Source organism: Manis javanica, chromosome 10 (genome assembly GCF_040802235.1).
Source record: "Manis javanica isolate MJ-LG chromosome 10, MJ_LKY, whole genome shotgun sequence".
Taxonomy (NCBI): Eukaryota; Metazoa; Chordata; class Mammalia; order Pholidota; family Manidae; genus Manis; species Manis javanica.
Window position 1 is genome coordinate 94,153,676 of NC_133165.1, and position 22,286 is coordinate 94,175,961.

The following is a 22,286-nucleotide window of genomic DNA, read 5'->3' on the forward strand; positions in this document are numbered from 1 at the left end:
AAAAAACTTTCCCTTTCTTTCTTAAAAAAAAAAAAAAGGTTTTCTTACTACATCTAAGAAAGAAAAAGTCAGTATTGATATATATGTTGCTTGAGCTAAAAGGCATAGGAAAACAGACAATGTATACCCATTAAATTTCTAAGAAATACAAGGTAAAAAGATGAAATCTTTGGATAGGCTCTAAGTTTGTACAAAGCAGCTAGATTTGCTATTCTCCAAAAAGTGAAGGTACCTACTATATAATATACAGAAATAACTTAATGCCTTTTCACAGAAATAGAACTCAAGCTTTGCTAAAGCTTCATATTCCATGAAGTCATCTAGAATGCCAGTCCATGGAACAGGTGCTTCTTTTACCTTCCCCTATCCATTTATGTGGTAGTTTTCATGGATTTCTGGCCGGATGTCACAGATGAAGGCCAAGAGGTTATCCAGGACTTCATCCCTGTTCTGCCGGAAGTAGGTCTGAAGGATGGTCATCTTCTGGGTCTCCCTCTCAACTTCAGTGCTACAACTGCCATGAGAGCCCAGAGCCGCAGCTTCCTTTGCCTTGAACTCCTCCCTTTGCAGGCGGTACTGTTCAATTTCAGCCTGAGCTTCTTCTTTGGCCTGTTTCAGTCTCCGGTCCTTTCGCTTGCGGGCCTCGGACACCTTCTCGGCGGCCCGCTTCTCCGCCTGCAACAGCTGCTGGATACCCTGCGACTGGCTGGCCATGGTGGCGGGGGCATATATTTACTTCTGATGGTGTTACCAGCTACATGTGCCTTTTAAGCAGTTTTACAAATGTAATGCAGTATAGGAATATAAATACATATGTTTTCAGACATGTGTTGTGCTGAATTAATGATTTACTGCTGCTGCAGGAATGGTTTCTGTGTGAAGGAAATGATTAGTCATTCATTAAATATTCTCATCAGGGGTTAATATATTCTCATCAGGGGTTAATATATGTTCTTTATTTATCTTCTGGAGTTCTTTTTTGAAAAATGTGTGTACACATACAGCTTCCAGTGATGTAAATGATGACATTTTGGTTCCTTTTATTATGATTTTTATTATTGTTATTGCTAATGAATTAATTTTCAAGCAAATATGTGGATAAATCTGGAAGCTGATTATTTTCTTTAAAAGCATTTTTCCATTTTCACATGGTTGTTATTCTAGTTTGTAGAGCATTTTCTTGAGAGGTTATTTCTTTTGTTGATTTTTTAAAATGGTGTTTCAATGGTGAGTATGAATTCATTTTCTGAAAAATGCGAGTGATGGAATATGATTAGGCATACTTCACGGTAATAGTTTATGTGAAAAATTGATGCTCTAAAGCATTTACTACCACAATTTGTTCTTTTTGTGATGTTCTTCCCCTGCTCCTGGGGTCCACTTAGTGGTCCTATATATATTTTTTGGAGAGCTAAACACAGCCTGAAGAAAGGAAGTGGAGGAGAGTGAAGAATAGGAGGGGTGCAGAATGAACAGGCTGCTTTTCTGGAAGCCTCTCACTTTTAGGGTCTGAAATGACTGTCATTGCAGAGAAGTAATGTTCATACTGATGGGGATAAAAATGCCTGCCCATTTCAAGGAGCTTTTGTTTCCATAACAGAACTTCTTTGTACCAACAGAAGATGTTCTAAAGGAGAGGACCATTTGCAATTGAGTGTTTTCTGTTCTAGTAGCGTCTGACTGAGAATAATTTTCAGAAATTCCTAGTATTGCATATAATCATTGCTTAACATTTAATCTTTTTATCTTTATGATAGAATTGTACATTTCATTTCTGTTTTAAGTCCCACCCATGTTTTTTAGGTAGTATAATAAATTATGTAAAAATATATATGATTTTCCCCATAGCATAATTCTATGACCTGTGTAATGGATACTATGGTTTTTCCATTGGATACATTTCAGGTGAATTTTGTTGGCCTGCAGTTTTAGTAGTTTGATTCACGTACTCATTCAAAGTCACCTCATTTGTCTTCTTCATATTTTGTGAATCAAATCTGTGGGCAGAGTAGTCATTGGCCATAGGGCAAAACTTGGACTGTTCTGTCATTTTTATAAATGACTGGGAGAGAGGCACTCTTGTGGGTAGTGATATTCTATGATGATTCTTTTTTTTTTACTAAAAAGAAAATCTTTTGCTGTGTCACAAACTATCCCCAAATGTGGCATATGCAAACAACCATTTTATTTTGCAGGTTCGGAATTTGGAAAGGTCTCAGCTCGGTGGTTTGTCTCTGATCCATGTGGTGTCTGTTGAGGTGGCTGGGGCTGGTGGATCTACTTCTAAGATGGCTTCTTAACTCGTATGTCTGGTGCCTGGGCTGGGATAGCTGACAGTCAATGCTGTCTCTTGGCAGGGAGTTCAGGTAGGGCTCCTGGTCTCAGCACTGATGTGGCCTCTCCATGCACTTGGGTTACTCATGGCACAGCAGCTGAGTTTCTGGAGGGAGTGTTCCCAAAAGGTGTGGGTGGACATTTTTTAAGCTCAAGGATTCTCATCATGTAGCCACTAAGTCCCAGAGCACCACTTCTCCACATTTTATCGGTTAAGTAAGTCACTAAGGCCAATGCAGGGTCATGATGGGGGGAATTATCCTCAGCCTTTAACTGGGAGAAGCAGCAAAGAATTCCTGGAGATGGAATCACATCAGGATAGCATTTACTTAGTAATAATAATAATAATTATTATTATTAAATGATAATAAATAAATCATATTATTAATATAATAAATACATAACAAAAAAGCAATATATGCCTCTCCTGAGTTTCAGTGGCTTCAAGTACAAATACTAATAAGTAGTTTCATGTAAATGGAACCCATTCAAAGTGGTACAGCTTTCATTTAAACAAACACTGATGTAATTCATCCTACTCGTTTGATGGATGGAAACCCTAAAAGTGACATGACTGTAATCTCAAAATATCTAGAAAGATTTCAGTCCTCTGAGTCATGATGCAAACTAGTTGGTTGAAAGAGTTCAAAGGAATCATAGATCTTACAGCTGGAAAGGACTCTGAGGGATTATATCATCATCATCACCTTTCAGAAAGATTTATTGAGCACCACCTAGGTGCCAGGCGCTGGGAATGAAGAGGAGAATATGACAGAATTCTTGCCCTTGAGTTATAGTTGGGAAAATAGGACTCATACACAAGAGATGAATAGAAATCCATGGAATACAGACTAAGTGGCAAATAGACGTATAGGTGATAGATGCCCAAGAAGGAGACAGGATCACTAGAGGTTGTTGGGGCTGGGTTGGGGCTTGGAAAAGAGTGTAAGGAGGCAGGCTTCCCACCGCACTGCAAACATAAAAGCCAAAGTGCTGGCCATTCCCTACAAGTCCTTATGTGACCTGGATCCCTGCTTCCTGTCTTACCTACTTTTCTACGTCTCCCTCACTCACTGACCTGCTTCCTTGAACTGTGCAGACATTTCAGGACCTTTGCCCTTCCTCAGTCCTTGGCTTGGAATGCTCTTTCCCCAGATAGTCCCAAGGCATCTTTTCACTTGAATCAGATCTCTGGTCCAATGTGCCTTCCTCAGGCCTTCTTTGACCCCTCACTATATCTACTTCCTACCCTTCAATCCATGAAGGCAGGACCATTGTCTGCCTTGTTCATTTTTGTATCCTCAGCACCTAGAATAGTGCCTGACAAATAGCTGGTGCCCAATAAAAATATTGAGTGAGTAACTAAGTAAGTGAATGCAGACCCTTGACCCCGAAAGGACTTATTTAGCAAAGCAGAGAACAGGTGATGTCACTGGCTGCCTGCAAGGTAGAGTGAAAGAGAAGTGAAAGAGTCCATGCTCATGTGTCTTAACACCTCGACATCAGGGCACCTTCAAACCACCCTCTGCCTAGCTCCTTGTGAGAAACACTGTACTAGGGCTTGCAAAGGGAGTGGCTTGTTTGGGCTGGAGTAGCTGGGTCATGCCTGGTCTCAGCTGTTGAAGAACTTGCCATTCCTGAAAAGTGCTCTATATTATGGCACTTCTTTGTTTTTGCTCTTATTCACATTTCTATCTAGAATATCCTGCTTTTTTGTCTTGACCTATTAAAATTTTACATGAATGATTCCTTTCCTCCATTGACATGTATTTCTTTTACTGGAATATAAACTCTCAGATAGCAGAACCTGGGTTTAGTTTATCTTTTATTTACCCATACAGTACCTAAGAGATTCTTAATAAAAATGTGTTACATTTAATTGAATATGAGAAATCAGAGTTTCTAGTGAAAAGAAAACTTCAGTTTCTAGTGTAAAATGTATATACATGCCCCCAAATCAACAGACAATGCTAAATTCATAAGGAAACTAAGCAGTAATGATATATCTTCATTAATGGATTTTTTGGTTGGTGTGATCTGTTTAGCTTCCTCAGATTGCATTCATGATTTGCAAAGGACCTGTAGTTGCAAAGGACCTGTAGATGCAAAGGACAACTTACACATTTTTATTTATTTATTTTTTATTAAGGTATCATTGATATACAATCTTATGAAGGTTACACATGAGCAACATCGTGGTTACTACATTCACCCTTATTATCAAATCCCCCCCAACATTCCATTGCAGTCACTGTCCATCAGCATAATAAGATGTGATAGAGTCACTACTTGTCTTCTGTATATACTGCCTTCCCCATGCCCCCTTTACATTATGTGTGCTAATCATAATGCCCCTTAATCCCCTTCTCCCTCCCCTCTGCACCTCCCTCCCTAACACTTTTCCTTTGATAACTGATAGTCCCTTCTTAGAGTCTGTGAGATTGCTACTGTTTTGCTCCTTCAGTTTTGCTTTCCACAAATGAGTGAAATCATTTAGTACTTGTCTTCACCTGACTGATTTCAATGAGCATAATACTCTTAGGATTTGTTGTCTTCTTATGGCTGAATAATATTCCATTCTGTATGTGTACCATATCTTCTTTATTCACTCATCTTCTGATGGACACTTAGGTTGCTTCCGTATCTTGGCTATTGCAAATAGTGCTGCAATAAACATAGGGGTGCATATGTCTTCTTGAATCTGGGATCCTGTTTTCTTTGTGTAAATTCCTATGAGTGGAATTCTGAGACAAATGGTATTTCTATTTTTAGTTTTTTGAGGAATCTCCATATTGCTTTCCACAATGGTTGAACCAATTTACATTCCCACCAACATTGTAGGAGGGTTCCCCTTTCTGCGCATTCTCGCCAGCATTTGTTGTTCCTACTCTTTTCAATCTTGGTCAGCCTAACTGGTGTGAGGCTATATCTCATTGTGGTTTTAATTTGCATTTCCCTGATGATTAGCACTGTGCACCATCTTTTCATGTGCCTGTTGGCCATCTGAATTTCTTCCTTGGAGAAGTGTCTGTTCAGATCCTCTGCCCATTTTTTAAGCAGGTTATTTGTTTTTTGGTTTTGAGGTGTGTGAGTTCTTTATATACTTTGGGTGTTAACCCCTTGTCAGATATGTTGTTTATGAATATATTCCCCCTTACTGTAAGATGCCTTTTTGTTCTACTGATGGTATCCTTTGCTGTTCAGAAGCTTTTTAGTTTGATATAGTCCTATTTGTTCATTTTTGCTTTTGTTTCCCTTGCCCGAGGAGATGCATTCAGGAAAAAGCTGCTCATGTTTATATTCAAGAGATTTTTGCCTATATTTTCTTCTAAGAGTTTTATGGTTTTATGACTTACATTCAGGTCTTTGATCCATTTTGAATTTAGGTTTGTGTATGGAATTAGACAGTAATCTAGTTTCATTCTCTTACATGCAGCTGTCCAGTTTTGCCAACACCAGTTGTTGAAGAGGCTGTTGTTTCCGCATTGTATATCCATGGCTCCTTTATCATGTATTATTGACCATATACGTTTGGGTTTATATCTGGGCACTCTATTCTGTTCCATTCATCTATGGGTCTGTTCTTGTGCCTTGATTACTGTGGCTTTGTAGTAGAGCTTGAAGTCGGGGAGCGTAATCCCCCCAGTTTTATTCTTCCTTTCCTTCTCAGGATTCCTTTGTCTGTTGAAGGTCTTCTATGGTTCCATATGAATTTTAGAACTATTTGTTCTAGTTCATTGAAGAATGCTGTTGGTATTTTGATAAGGATTGCATTGAATCTGTAGATTGCTTTAGGTAGGATGGCCATTTTGACAGTATTAATTCTTCCTATCCATGAGCATGGGATGTATTTCCATTTATTGGTATCTTCTTTAATTTCTCTCATGAGTGTCTTGTAGTTTCAGAGTATAGGTCTTTTACTCCTTCATCAGGTTTTATTCCTAGGTATTTTATTCTTTTCAATGGAATTGTGAATGGAATTGTTTTCCTGATTTCTCTTTCTGCTAGTTCATCATTAGTATATAGGAATGCAACAGATTTCTGTGTATTGGTTTTGTATCCTGCAACTTTGCTGAATTCTGATATTAGATCTAGTAGTTTTGGAGTGGATCCTTTAAGGTTTTTTATGTACAAAATCATGTCATCTGCAAACAGGGACAGTTTAACTTCTTCCTTGCCAATTTGGATGCCTTTTATTTCTTTGTGTTGTCTGATTGCCGGGGCTATGACCTCCATTACTATGTTGAATAAAAGTGGGGAGAGTGGTCATCCTTGTCTTGTTTCTGATCTTAAAGGAAAAGCTTTCAGCTTCTTGCTATTAAGTCTGATGTTGGCTGTGGGTTTATCATATATGGCCTTTATTATGTTGAGGTACTTGCCCTCTATACCCATTTTGTTGAGAGTTTTTATCATGAATGGATGTTGAATTTTGTCAAATGCTTTTTTTGGCCTCTATGGAGATGATCATGTGTTTTTTGTCCTTCTTTTTGTTGATGTGGTGGATGATGTTGATGGAGTTTTGAATATTGTACCATCCTTGCATCCCTAGAATAAATCCTACTTGATTATGATGGATGATCTTTTTGATGTATTTTTTAATTCAGTTTGCTAATGTTTTGTTGAGTATTTTTGCATCTATGTTCATCAGGGTTATTGGTCTGTGGTTTCCTTTTTTTGTGTGGTGTCTTTGCCTAGCTTTGATATTAGAGCGATGCTGGCCTCATAGAATGAGTTTGGAAGTATTCCTTCCTCTTCTACTTTTTGGATAACTTTAAGGAGGATGGGTATTAGTGCTTCACTAAATATTTGATAAAATTCAGCAGTGAAGCCATCTGGTCCAGGCATCTTGTTCTTAGATAGTTTTTGATTACCAGTTCAATTTCATTGATGGTAATTGGTTTGTTCAGATTTTCTGTTTCTTCCTGAGTCAGTCTTGGAAGGCTGTATTTTTCTAGAAAGTTGTCCATTTCTTCTAGGTTATCCAGTTTGGTAAGTTTTTATTTGTTATATATTACTGCATAACATACCACTTCACTACTTGGTGGCTTAAAACAATAACAGTTTATTAATTCTCAGTTTGTGGGTTGGCCGTGCTCAGTTGAGTGGTTCTTCTGCTCCACTGATGGTGGCTAGTGTCACTGATAAGAGCACATGCTTTCAGCTTCAGAGTTTGGTTGGGACTGGGATGTCTTAAGAAAGCTGCACTCACATGTCTTGTGTTGGTTGTAGACTAGTATCTGGAGCATTTCCTTCAGTATCTAGAGCATCCTTCTTATAGCATGGAGGCTGGATTCCAAGTGTATGAACATGGAAGCTGCCACTTCTCTTGAGGCCTAGATGTAGAGATCACTCCCACCACATTTGGTTTTTGAAATGAGTTATGAGGCCAGCCCAGATTCAAAGCAAGGGCAAATAGACTCCACCTCTTGTTGAGATGGGTGGCGTGCACCTCAGGAATGGGAGGAGTTATTAGTGGCAGTGTCTGCAGATGATATACGTTAGCATGTTGAGATATTCATTAGTATTATCTTTTCAATGCAAAGTAGTGCATTTATTAGTGAAGTTCCAGGCATTTGAGTGTTATGTGAGCCGTCGGTTTTGAATTGTGAATTGTTTAGAGAGAGAAGTACTGTGAACATTTTGGGCTTAACTGAGCAGCAGCTGAAGAAGACTACTGACTGTATTGCCCTTTTATCTGTTTTACTTGCCATTTATATTGTGCTCTACATGTTCCCTAGTTTGAGTGGAGGTTGGAATGAGAAACCAGAGGATCAGAAGGGTGGTCCTGGACTCTTCTTTGATTCTTGGTGTAACCTAGAGCAAGTGACTCCCATCAGCAGGGCGGGTATGCACAGGCCAAGAAGCAAAAGCAAACAAGCCTATTGTTCTGGGCTGATACCATGTTAACAGATGGCAAAGGGAAACTTGAACTGCTTAGCTGCTGTTTGTCTTCCCAACTCTCTGTCCTAATTGATTTCTCTGTTACCTTTTTGCCTCCTACAGTTCATTTCCTACATAGCAACCAGAGGGATCTTTCAAAAAATATAAATCAGATTGTGTCATTCATTCCTCACCTTAAAATACGCAAGTGGGCTTCCATTGTACTTGTAATAAAATACAGACTCCTTATCATAAATTGGCTCCTGCTCCCACTCTTCACTTGCACCTTCTGTGATTCTCCCTTTATGCTTCATCCACATTTTGTTTCTTTCTGTTTCTGGAACCCCCTAGGTTCATCCTGACAGGTTCAACCTGTCTTAGGGCATTTACACTTGCTGTTCCCTCTCTCTGAAATACTCTGCCCCTAGATCTCTGTGTGGCTGGTACTTCATTCAAGGCCTAGCCCAGACGACCTTAGAGAGACCTGTCCTGGCCTCCCAGACTGTAGTAAGGCACCAAGCATTCTGTCTTACAATTTCTCTGTTCTGTTCTTTCTGGCACTGAATGTCTGATTCTCAGTTTTCTCATGTACAGAATGGAATTGATAATAACCATACATACTTCACAGACTTAATGAGGGTTAAATGAGTCAGTATTTAAAAGGGTGTCTGGCACGCGATATTCTCTCAGATGTTAGCTGTATTATTAAGTTTTTTCTTTGCTACTTGAAATTGGCCTTCTTATTTACTTGCTTGTTTACTGTCTTTCATCCAAAACTAGAATGTCATTTCTTTGCCAGCAGGGACTACCTTTGTTTGTCTTACTCATGTCCCAACCATATTTGCAATATGTTGGCACATACAGTAGATTTTCAACAAGTACTTGTAAAATGAATAACTGAAAGGCAGGAATGATCATCCTGAATAAGCCAAAAAGTCCTTGGCAACATGAAATTAAAGCTTGAAAAAGTTGAATGGATCATGAGAGATTGTTTAGGTCACTCAAAATGAGTTTAAGATTTTTGATCTAGAAGGACTCTATTCCAGGACACTGAAAGAAGTTGGGGATGATTTATTATCAAGCTTTATTTTTATGGAATTTTGAAAAGTGGAAAAATGGCAGAATTAGGAAGATAGCTCAATGCAGTCCTGATTTTCAATAGTGAGGAATATGGGTTCAGAAGCGATTCAGGGAGCTTTATTCTACTTGTGGGCAGAGTTCTAGAATGTGTGATTGAAAGGATGGCTTGTGAATGCTTAGAACAGTGTTGTTCATTGGGAAGGTGGGGTGCCATCAGAGAAAAGAGGCCTAGAAAAGTTTTTTTTTAGGTCACCACTTAGTTTGGTGGCAGAATTGAGAAGAGAATAAAGACCTGGTTCTTCTCCAACAGTGCCTGCAAACTGGAATGAATCTTAGAGCTCCTTAAATTCTATGTGAAATATAATCTTTTCTTTTTTGCTTTTATTTGGAGGGTAAGCTAAAAAAAAAAAAGGACACCTCTGAAGACAGTTGCTCAGGGAGCATTGATCCCTGGAAGTTCTAGGACATACTCTCCCAGCTAAAAGAGGTTTGTGCAGTACTGTAGGTCGAGAAACTTGGTACTGATATTTTACCAATTTATCCGATTAACCAATCACTACCTGTTGCACATCTCCAGAAAACAGTGTTATGTCCTTCCATTAGACCAGTGCTGTCCAACATGGTACTTCTACCACAAGTAGCTGTTGACAAGTGAAAATGGAACTACTCCAAACTGGCATGTCCCGAAGTGGAAAATGAATACTGGAGTTTGAAAACTTAGTACAAAAAAAAAAGTAAAATATTTCATCATTATTTGTTTTACTTTGAGTATGTATAGAAATGGTAATATTTTTGGTGTGTCATATTACATAAAATATATTATTAAAATTAATTTTATCTTTTTAAAAAATGTGGTTAAAATTCCATATGTGGCTTGTATTATCATATGGTGCTGTGTTAGAACCTGTTGCTTCTCTCAGCAGGAAAAGTTGAAGAAACTGATGAATGTCAATGTGCAGATGAGATGACATGACAGCTGCCTTCAGCCATTTGGGTAGTTCTCATTCATAAAAGAGATTCTCTGTGTTCTGTATTTCTCTAAAGGTGGAAGGAAGACAAATGTCAGGATAGAAATGTCTAATATTATAAAGACCTTTCTAAAATGGTTGTCCAAAGATGGTATGCACTCCTAGACATAGTAAATCCTTCATCGCTATATCCAGTTCAAGCACGGTTAGTACAGTTATTTAGAGCGTTCAGGTGGTTAAAATGAATTTCCTTTCCAGTCCTGAGATTCTGATCCTGAGATGAAATCAGGCAGAGGGCTGATTTTGTAGAAACAGGAAATAAATGGATTCTGTGGGCAGGAAAAGAAAACAAAGTTTACTTCATTCTTGTGTCCTTTCCCTTTAAGCTATCGTATGATTATTTTTTAGTTGAGGAGCTTTGCATCCTTGGTTACAACCAGATGTTTGGTTCTCTGAGCAGCAGCGAATCTGGTGTACAGTGTATCAGTTAGGAATGTGTTTGGCAGCAAGTGAAACAAAACATAAAAACACAGGAAGCACCAAACTGACTATATAGCAAAGTAAGAGATTTATTTTAATCTTACAACAACAAGTCTGGAGGTCATCTGCTTCTGTGTCAGTTCCTGGGCTCAGAGGCATCATCAGGATGTGTGTCTCTGCTATTCACTTTTGGATTTTCTTTTCCATGTGGTAGCAAGATGGCTGCAGCTGCAGTGCATCTGTATGGCTGGAAGATAAGGGGATGCCTTTCCCTTGTCAGCTCCTGATGCATCTGTCGCTGTTACCAGGGAAAGCAATATGCTTCTCAGAAACCCCCAGCACAATTCCTCTCTCCTTTCCTTGGCTGAAACGGTCATATGGCCACTCCTTGTGCAAGAGAAACAGAAATGAACGTTTGCCTTTCTTGCCTCCCCAGCGGGCACAACAGAGAAGGAGGTTGGGGAAGACAGTCGCGTAAGCCCAGAGACAGCGTCTTTCACGGGAGCCATAGGTGTGGCCAAGGGCACTCCTCCCAAGTCATTATTTGAGTGCTTTGGAGTCAAGAAAAAACATAATCTCATCCCATTTTTATTTTTAAAAATTCCTCACCAGGTGGTTTAGATGCCACTGATGACTATTGCCTCAGAAGAGTTTTACTAAACAACTTGTTCTAGGAAGAGAAAACAGGACCCGAGAAGTACGTGCCTTGGATTCTTGTGTAGATTAATTGTGGAGTAGGAGTAAGGCTTCTTGCTTTCTACCTCTCTACCTTTATTATCAAGGAGAGCATATTTCCCCCAGTTGATAAGGCACATTGGATATAACTGTCACTATCTTGCATCTTACAGGTTTGGACATTTTATTTTATGGCAGAGGAATCTTGAGTAGATACATGGATGTGTATCTGGTAAGGAACTGACTTAGAATTCTTATCTCCACATAAATTTGTTGTATTTCCCTATCTGTGTTCCTTGTGCTTCTCTTTTTTAACCAGTGGCCCATTGCGGGTATCAGTGGTACAGTATATATCTAAGAATAAAACAATTTTAAACCACCATAATTACTGGTGGTGTTCAGCCAAGTTCCTAATTATCAGCAGCTGCTGCACATACTCCTTAGATATGCAGTTGCATGTTCTCAAACTATTCTGCTTTGAAGAAAAAATCTTACTGATTAAAAAGATGCAGATTGAACCCGATACACCTCCTGCCTTTCGTGACTCAAGGCCCCCACTGTACTGGCCCCAGCCTTTCTAACAAAGTCGCTTGTGAATTACCTTGGGAAATGATGTTGGTGGTGGTGTGATGGTATTTCCTGAGAGCATGATAATGAAAGGTTGGAAATATATAAGAAATTCAAGTTTTACTGAAGAGGACAATTGACTTGTGGAGTACTGTATAATGACAACTGGGTGTGTGTAGTAATAGAAAGAATTTGATACATTAATTAGTAAGGGTCCATTGTGAGCTGAGAGCTGGGGACTTTATTTTGACCATTTAGTGGGAAGAGAATATGAATAGAAAACTAGCTGAGTGAGGGTCCCTCCACTGTCTGTCTGTTGTTGGGTTTTATATAAGTTCTCTCATCTCATCCTCAAAAACCTCTCCTTATGAAATAGGTATTTGGCAGAAAAGGAAGCTCAGAGAGATGACCTTTTCCAAGGTCTCAAAACAAGTACAGCATGGCTCTGTTATTTAAGCCCAGGGCTGACTCGAAGACCTGTGCTTCTCTTACTGAATTAGTTTGAATATTTGCAAAGACAGCAGCTTTCATTGTTTTTGTGGTTAATGAACTGGTAACCAGTCAGTAATTTAGCTATTTACTCACTCTCAACTTTGTTGGATTTATTTGAGCCCAAGTATTATTTATTTGGGACAATAAATGTATTTTTACATTTAACTACGTATTTGATTTTTCTTAGGTCTTGCTTTTTGTATTAGAGAACCAATCTTTACTAGTACTCTTTTTGCTGGGGTACATCTCTTATCAGGCAAAAATGTTATTCAGATAAATAAATACATACCATGACAACTGAAACATAAAGAACTACAAGTTACTGTTCTTTCCTTATTCTTTTCTGCTGTGAATCTTACCAGGTAGAAGTTTGGTTTTCATAGCAGGAAAGAACAAGTAGCAACTTTGTGAATTGTGGCAAGGATAAACAAGATGGCGTACCATAGTACAGTAGTTAACAGAAAGAAATAGAGCTGTTCCTGCAGACATAGGAAGGTCTGTTGTAACTGAGAGAGTAATCTTTGGTATTTGGCCATCTCAGTTTCACGATAACTGAAGAAGCAAGAACCTTGGAATTGCTCCTCTGTATATTTCATTCCTGGATAATTACCAGCCATACTCAGATTTTGAAAGGTCCCTTTATTTTGTGATTGCATCTTTCAGCAGCAATTTTTTATTACCCTATTACACAATTTATCTCATTTATGATGCTTAGGTGGGAGAACTTAAAACCTCAGCAACTGAAATAATCACTCTGATTGAGCATTTTGTCGTGCTTTCACTTATTTTGCTGTTGAGCAGGTGGGGTTCAAGACAGGTGAATATTTTCCAGGTGTGCTTTTGAATAACTGGACAGCCCTTTGGGGTCTCTGAAGGAATAACACCGTTGACTGTATTCTCGCCTGCTGTCTCCATGCACTGCTTCCTGTGGTCCCTCTGCAGGGGGCTCTGTAGTTGTGTGCTGATTCCTCAGTTCATATTGAACTGAGGAGGAGGGGTCGGTAGTTCATCCAAACAGCAAATCTCTGAGCCTTGCTTGGTTTGCTTATTTGGGTACCAAAACCTGTCACTATCCAGGAGATACACATTTCATTTGCTTTATTACCATTTTAGGCATGAAATGGAACCATTTTCTCCCAGAACATAATGTCCTTGTATAGAAAGAGTGAAAGCACTTTGTAGGCTTTATGGAGTCTAGAGACAGGCCCGTAAGTAACTGAAGCCGGAATGACTCACCTTGACACTGATGGCCTTTTCCTGAGGTTATTGAGGAGAGGTGGTAATGGGAAGTGTGGCTTCTTGACCCACAGTACCCAGTCTCTGGCTCAGTGATAGGTCAACAGGAAGCTGAGCCTGTGGGAGCAGCTAGCAAGTCGAAGGGATTTGCTGTCTTACTCAGACACAGAAGGCAGGGCATGCTCAGCTCAGTATTAATGGCATTCATTTAGTCTGGGGGACTTAATGCAGCTTCTAGATGTGCCTACTTATTGCCACACACATACGAAAGAGAAATTGAGACCCACCTTAGGGATCAGCTTTTTAGGAAGTTTTTTCTAAAAATATTCTCTGCTCCTGGAGGAGGGCTTTCTGTTGTTCTCCTGGGCATTCTTCTAACGTAGAACTTACCTTGCTATATTATGCTTGTCTGTTTACTTGTTTATCTCCCCTCTCTAAGCTGTGAACTTGAGGACAGAGGTAGTGTCCATCACTATTTGAAACTCAGTGCCTAGTACATATTAGTGTTCAGTAAATGTTTGTTAACTATATGAAAGAGTGATGTTCTTTCCATTCTTCCACACTTTACTCCAACCTTTCCAGGGAAAGAAATTATACCAGTTATCCCCAGTTGCTAACCAGAACTAACTGAAACATGGTAGCATAGACAAGAATAGAGCTGAAAAATAAAGATGATTATAAAATACGTAGGAATTAGGAAGGACATGAATGAAAATGTGTCCAACTTAGGAAATAAAAACACACTTGACTAAAAAGAGAAACAGCATGTTCATTGATGAGAAGGGTCAATATAGTAAAGCAATATCGCATTTTGTCTACATTAACCTAAAATCTGATGCAGTTCCAACAAAAACTACAGAGGGGTTATTCTTGTCTGGAATTTGATGAAGTCGTTTTAAAATTTAGAAAAAAAATATTGAGACTAGAAGAATGAAAAATGGGAGATTTTTATCTCATCAAATATTAAAACATTATAAAATACAGTAAACAAAAACAAAGTATGCTGTAAACTCTGAAAATAGAGGCCAGTATAACCTGGATATCAAACCTTGACAAAGACATAAGAAAAAAATTATAGACTTCATCAACAAATGCAAAAATCCTTAATAAAATGTTAACAAGTTGCATTTAGCATAATAGAAAAAGACTAATATCAAATGGGTTTATTTAGCCCAGAAATTCAAGATAGGTTTAGCATTAGAAAGTCGATGTAATTTATTGTATTAACAGAGTAAAAGAGAAATCAGAATGGTATAGCTACAACAGGGAGTCTAAAACCAAGACTGAGTGTATATGGAAGCCTAGTATAGGTACACAATCCCTTATCTGAACGGTGTGGGACTAGCCATGTTTCAGTACTTAGGTTTTCAGTAACATCTCATAGCCAAATTAATTTTTATTTTTTATTATTATTTTTTATTTTAATTTTAATTTTTACAAAGCAGACTAATAGTGACACTAAATGGAATAAATAAAGGTCAGGTCTAAGCATTAAGCTGGGTCAGGCTTTGCCACCAAACGAATTTTCTCAGCAAACTTAAAAAGCAAACAATTCTTTGTTTACCCAGCTGCATGATTTCAGGATCTCAAGTAAGGAATTACCAACTTTTTTATATGAAGGTGATATTTCAAATCAATGAGAAAAGGATTTTTGAAAGGTATTGGGATTGCATACTACTCATTTAAGAGAAAAAGACAAAGTTAAATAGAACTTTGTAGAGAACTCATTTATGATTAAAGATTTTACTGTTAAAAATTAAAGAATTATAAAAAATACAATGAAATATATACTCAGTCTTTATAATCTTGTAGTAGTGAAGATCTTCGTAAGCATGACACCAATGGCAGAAACAAAGAATTAAAAAAAAAAGAAAAAGAAAAAAGAGATTAGATTTAACTATGCAAAGATTAACTTCTGTATAACAAAGAACATCATAAATAAAGTTAAAAATTAATGTCAACATGGGAAAAATGTTGGCAACATATATAGCAGCCAAAGAGTTATTACCCATAATTTATAACGAGCTCTTACTGATTAATGAACATAAGATGAATTTTCTATCAAGAAAATGGACGAAGGATATGAAAAAGCCATTTGCAAAAGAAGAAATACAAATGGCCACCAATACTCTACCACTATTCTGGTGACAGTTATGACTACTACAACTAGCAGCTACCATTCACTGAATGTTTATTATGTGCCTACCACTGCACTGGGCTAAGGGCTTTACATTTAATACTTAAGAAAACACTGAGATAGGTGCAATTATTTACATTTTGCAATTATGAGCCTCCAATTGAGGGAGTTAAGGCAGCTTGTCCTAGGTCACACATTTAGGAAGGTTTTTGTAACCCAGAACTGTTGGCCTCTAAAGCTCTTGCTCTATAGAACATACTTACTTACTGTCTCTCTTAAGCAATATACTTATGAAAATAATATGCAAATGAAGGCAACCTGAAGTTGCCATTTGTTTTGTCTACAAGATTGGTAGTGATTTTAAAAGAATACTTATTGCCAGGGAAAATTGGTGTGTGGAGAAGCTTGCACTCATCTTTTATGGCTGTTGGGAGTATCATTTGGCAGTATCTTTCTGGAAGGCAATTTGGCAATATGTATCAGAAGCCACATCCTTTGACATAGTATTTCTACTTCTAGGAATTTGTTTGAAAGGACTAATTTGACGTGAGCTCGTATGTACAAGGATATTCAATTTAGTATTGTTTATAGAAGCACAAGGTTGAAACTTACTTGTCAGTCAATGAAAGATTGGTTAAATCAGTTATGGGGGAATTGAAGACGTAGAACTGTATTTATTAAGTTTTGAATATAGTCCCTGGTTTACTGTTGGATGGAAAAATAAAACAGAGCGAGTTGCAAAAGAGTACATGTGGCGCAAGCCTATATTTGAGAAACTCAAAGTGTTTATATATCCATATATGCCAAGAGAGAGGTCTGGGACATGGTGTTGACAGTGGTGTAGTTATAAGTGATTTATTTTATTTTTTAATAATTTTTTGCAGTTCTTATTTTGCTGATTTATTTATTTTTGCTCTACACATATACTCTGGTTTTTAAAAAGCATTTAAAAATACATATTGTAATTTTTCTCATTCTGATGGGATATCCCAACTTGAAGATTAAGCACAAACCTTGGGGATTCCATTCAGGGCTGTATATTTACTCTGTGTTTGTTAGGGAGCATTTAGGTAATTCCTGTGCTTACATTTTGCTCATTTGAGAGTTGACATAGGCAAGAGTTCACACTTAAACGATTTCCCACATGTTTTTCCAAGAACTGCCAGCCTTCTTTTTCACTGATTGTGTTAAAAGTAATAGTTTGCCAGCTATATGATTTACAAATCCAGTCAGTGTGAAATTGATGTGAGTAAACTTCTCAATAGATAGAAGGACATCCTATTAATGCTTACCCAATCAATAGATCCATAAGGTCAGGTTTTCTTATTGGGCTGACAACTTCTTAATAACAAATGGAATTTTTAAAAGTAGTCTTAGTAAATATAGCTGAGGAGTCCTGCCAAAAGAATCTCCTGCTTTAGAGAAATATTATTTCTGATAGGGAGATAGTCATGTTGGGGATCTCTTAAAAGGCTTGATAAATAATTTAGAATTTATTATGAAACTGAAAACTAGTGTTTTTACATGGTACATGAGCAGTTTGCACAGTGACTTTGAAAATTGTTTAGTGATAAGGATTGTGGACTGACTAAACAGTATACATTTTGTCTCTCTGAAGATTTGGATATAGAGATATGAGTTCCACTTGATTGAGTTGGTGCTTTAAGAAATAGGTGCTTAAGTTGCTTAACAAATGGAAAAGGGAAAAATGCTTGTAGTGAAAATACTCATAGACTGAAAGGCCGTTTTGGCCAACAGAACAAGGTGACAGTGATCGAGAAAATGGTTAGTAATGGGCTCTTAGAGACAGTGTCATAATGCAGTAGTTATTTTGAATTATCTTTAAAATGATTTATTGGCCCTGTTCTTCTGTTTTGACATTCTCTTTCAAAGGCATGCAATTATACTACACTCATGGTATTTGAATAGTGGAAATAAGAGGGTACATTTGGAGTCAGGCAGACTTGGATTAAAATCCAGGCTTCACTGGATTTTAGTCTTTTGGATAGTAGCCTTTGACCTTTGGCAAATTACTCAGTCTTTCTTGGCTTCGGTTTCTTCATCTCAAAAGTACCAAATTTACAGGGTTGTTGAGAGGGTTAAATGAGATAACTTTTGTGAAGAGCTTAATAGCATCTGGCATGCAGTAAATGCTCAGGTTGCTCTTATCATATATAGTTCAATTTCTTTTAGAATATGTGTATAATAATATGTGGTATGATGAAAAAAATGTGTGCTGTCTTGTCATACAGACCCAGGTTTGAACCCTGGCCGTGCCCCTTAATAACACCATCATTTTGGGAGGTCACTTATGCCCTGAGCCTTAATTTTCTCCTGTGGGAAATGGGGGTCAGTAATGTTTAACATGTCAGATGATGTGAGGATTAGAAATAATAGACCACATGTTTGATAGACCAATTCTAATGTTTGGGGCAAAGTAGGAATTCAGTGAATTCAAAATACATATTCAATGTTACTCTCATCTTTGCTGTAAACTAATAGATTCTAAAGAGTATCTTAAGTCTTTATATTTTCCCTTTTTGTTTTTTACCTTTAGTTGTAGGTCTTTAAGAAATGGGGTATAAATAGCCGAGACTGTGCCATGTAAGAAAAGCCTAAGAAGTTATATAAAAACTCATCATAATGCTATATTTGGTAAACAAAAAGTAAGAATCCAAAGTTGAAGAATTTATATTAATAGAGAAGAATGTGTACATCTGGCCTTTGAGGTCCTTGTCAGGGACCAGCCTCTCTGGAGGAAGCACGAAGGGCGGTGTCTCGTGTCTCCCAGTCACCCGCTCTCACTGCCCTGAGGAGGTGGATGAGGAGGGCTTCTGATCCCGTGCTGGAGGGCCAACTGCCGGTCCTCCAGAATAGCTGCTGGAGGTGCTCCGTGTGCCAGCAACAGAAGGCCTGGTGGGCTGGCAAGCATTTGTGACATGGTGCTGTGACTTCCCCTGTGGTGGCTGCCCTCCCAGGGATTGTCCACCACACCTTGCTTTGTGTTTGCCTGGTATGGTGTTGGATGTGTTCCATTCTTCTGCCTACCCTCCCTCCCTTCATTTCTCCCAGCCTTCCTCTCTCCCCTTCCTTCCATCTTTCCATCCATCTTTCCCTTCCACCCATCCTCTAGGAAAGCAGATAAATTCCTTGCCTCGACGAGCTTCCTTGTAGAGTCAAAGCATACTCAATGATTATCTTTTTTGTGCCTAATAGCTAGTATGTGAGTTTTGAATTTTTTGGTAATTTGATTTGGTAGGTGAGGAAACAGATATTTTGAGAGCAAATGACCTGACTCAGGATAATAGTGCTATGAACAGAACCCATTATTTTTCATTTTAGTTTAGTTCCCTTTCTCATGTGACACTGTTTTCTACTCTAAATGTTTTCCATCACCAAATGCTTTTCACATTGTTTTTTTCTTAATCCATGTAGCCAAAAGAATTTAAAAGAACATTAAATGAGTTCAGTGGACCTTCTTTAACCTTTCAGTGTGTTTCCAGTACTGTCAGGGTGAGATTTGAAATCCCAAAGGTAGTCTACAAGCGCTGCCTTCTTTGGCCATGTCACCTTCTCAGCTTTATCTTGAGACACTCCCCTTCTTATCACCTGTCTTCTAGACACATTGGCCTTCTTCCCCCACCTTGAAAGCATGGTGTCCTCTCCAGCTTCATACCTTTGCACATGCTGTTCCCTCTGCTTGACATGCCCCTCTCTACTCCCCTTACTGACCCACCACCCGACCCTTCATCAAGCTTTACTCAACTTGTAGCTCTCAGCTTTAGTGCCTCATCTGAGGGGAGGCCTTCCTGATTCCCCAGCCGAGGTCAGGTCCCTGGATCATCTACACTTTCTCTCAGAACTCTGTGGTTTTTCCTTCATAGCATGCCTATCACAATCCATGGACTTGTTTATTACCTTCCTCCTCTCTTGGAAGTTAGAAAATAAGCTCTATGAGAGCAAGTCATCTTGTTCCTGCTACTGTGTCTCTACCTGACACTGAGCCTTATATTAGATGCTCCAAAAATATGTGAATAAATAAAGAATGAATACTCTGGCAGCATGGAATGACGAGTGGCACAAGCAAATTTAAATGCTTATAATTTCAGTTTCTCTTGCCTCCAGAATGTGGATTCTAGCAGTGAAGACTATTTATGAAATGGTGTAAGTTCCTCATGTTTTACTAATGTTTAAATAAGGAACAGGAAAGTGACTATCAAGACTGGGAAAGTTAGTAAAGTGGCAACAAAAAGTAACAAAAGGGAAAACAAAACCCAATACAGTGCCTGGGGGGAAAAGACAGAAGCCAAGTTACTTGTTTTTGTGTCTCTCTCACACTAAACCTGAGCAATTTGAAGTCAAATACCAGAACTTGTTTGTGTTTACATCCTCAGAGAAGGTACAGTGCCTAGCTCATTGTAGCTGTTGACTAAGTGTTGAATGAATGAATAAATGAGTGAATGAGTAAATGTTACACCTCTACCTTTGAATCTGGCTTGTGTTCTTAATGTTGATATTAGAAATAGGGATAGTATGATTTATGGAAAGAATACTGGATTTACAGCCAGAGACACCTAGGTTTAAAAACTGCAATGGAAATTAAAATAATTATGCCTACCAAGTGAACTTGTTGGGAGGGTGGTGTACAGATGGTGTGTGTATGAGGGATTTATCAAGTGCCTGGTCCATGCAATAGGTCCTCAAGAGATTTTAGTTCCCTTTTTCTGCTTCCCTCCCTTTCATATTGTCCCAGAAAGACTTTGAGGCATATGGTATATAAATTGTTAAAATAAGGAGGGAGCATCTCAAGGCAGAATCATGGCAATTGAATGCGAATCAGCACATGGCACTCAGTTACCAAATCAAGTATGATGCTGGGATTCTCAAACAGCAGTGCGGTACGCCGCATAGGAATTGGGGAATGATGTGCCTGTTGTTCTTGTCCGTGGTTAGCGTATTACTAGAAAAGAGAGACCCAACTGATTTCCAAAGTCCTTGAGTTTAAAACGTTCTGTTTTGACCTCCATCATTTATGTTCTCCCCATCTTTACTTTCAAATATCACCTAACCCCAGCCGTTCCTCAAATTATTTCTTCTACTAGTTTTATTCTGTTCTCCACAGTAAATGCCTTCTTTTATTTCCACTAGTGCAAATTCAAATATTTATGATGGGTGGATGGAGAATGTGTTTTATAACACCTATTTTTTGGTGCAAAATATGCAAGCACTGGAGATACAGAAACAGTTACTTCCTCAAGGAATTTGAGTTCAGCAGGGGAAATAGTGGTACTTTCTGGTAGGGGCAGTATAGGTACATGTACAAGTGATAAAGGAGGCAGTGATGAGCAATAAAACCTGGGTCTAGCACAGGTGAGGGATGGTAGCATAGGCCACTTATTGAAAAATAAGAGTTTGTTGTGTGGACAGGTGGGAGAGGGCATTCTAAGTAGAGGAAATACCACACAGAGAGACAGGGAGATGTGGACAAGCAGCTGTGTGCAGAGAACTCCAAGTAATTAGACGCTGCTGGATTGTTAAGCATGAAGGCTGCTGTGAAGTCTGGCAGTGCCAAGGGAGGTTATGGAATGTCTTTTTTTGGAGTCTCAAAAACCAAAATAGAGCATTCACATCTGCTTAGGATGGTTTGGGTAGTATTTTTGCCAAAAGGAAAATCATATACTGTGTGTGTCAGATAAAAGGTCAATCAGTGACTGTTACATAAACATTGAAATTGTATTAATTAATTTAAAAGAAAGGGTTCAAACTTTGCTTTTTACTCTATTTGCTATTCCAGTATGTACAGTTTCTAGGTCACCTAAGGCAGCCTATTGTATGACATTCTACTTCTTCTTAGTGAAACAAATGCATTTGTAAAAAGCAGTACAAATTCAGTGTCACCCTTTCTCCATTGGAGGGGTGGTTTCTTTCTTAGCAGAGGTAGTTCAGGGGCTCAGTGTAAGAGTCTGGAGAGAGGGTGGCCTCTCCTTGTTCACTCTTGGCTGCCTAGGAGTGAAAGGGACCTTCAGATAATATATACCTTTAAACTGTTCGTGTTGCCTGCTTCCTGGCCTTGCCAGGCCAAGGAACTGGGTAGTCAGTTCACAGGTCCGAGTGCTGGAGCAGGCCTGCTGCGCTTGCAGTTGCATGCCTTTTATGGAACAGAGAGTGTTGTTTAGGGAATTTAGGCAGCTGGAACCTGCCGCATTAGCAATTTGGACTAAGGAAGAATTTCTGAGTGAGAAAATAAAGCTCACTATATAATTTCATTTGGGTATTTAGGAGGCCAAGAGGGAAGTGGAAGAGAGTATTATGACGGCAAGCAAGAGCGTTTCATAAACAGCTCGCTCTCTATTCATTTTTACTGTAAGAGCTGGATTTAAATAGGGTGATCACGTGGCCTATTTTGAAAAGGGCAGTCATGTTCTTCTGCTATTTCT

The 22,286-nt window shown here is 38.6% G+C and overlaps 1 protein-coding gene and 1 pseudogene across 8 annotated transcripts in view; one reads left to right on the forward strand and one right to left on the reverse strand.

Annotated features, from left to right (window-relative positions):
• The window catches only part of CRADD (CASP2 and RIPK1 domain containing adaptor with death domain), a 204,412-nt gene that overhangs the window by 62,834 nt on the left and 119,292 nt on the right, over positions 1 to 22,286 (forward strand). The gene's annotated exons all lie outside the window — the stretch shown is intronic.
• On the reverse strand, positions 25 to 22,264 carry LOC108394389 (V-type proton ATPase subunit G 1 pseudogene; annotated as a pseudogene).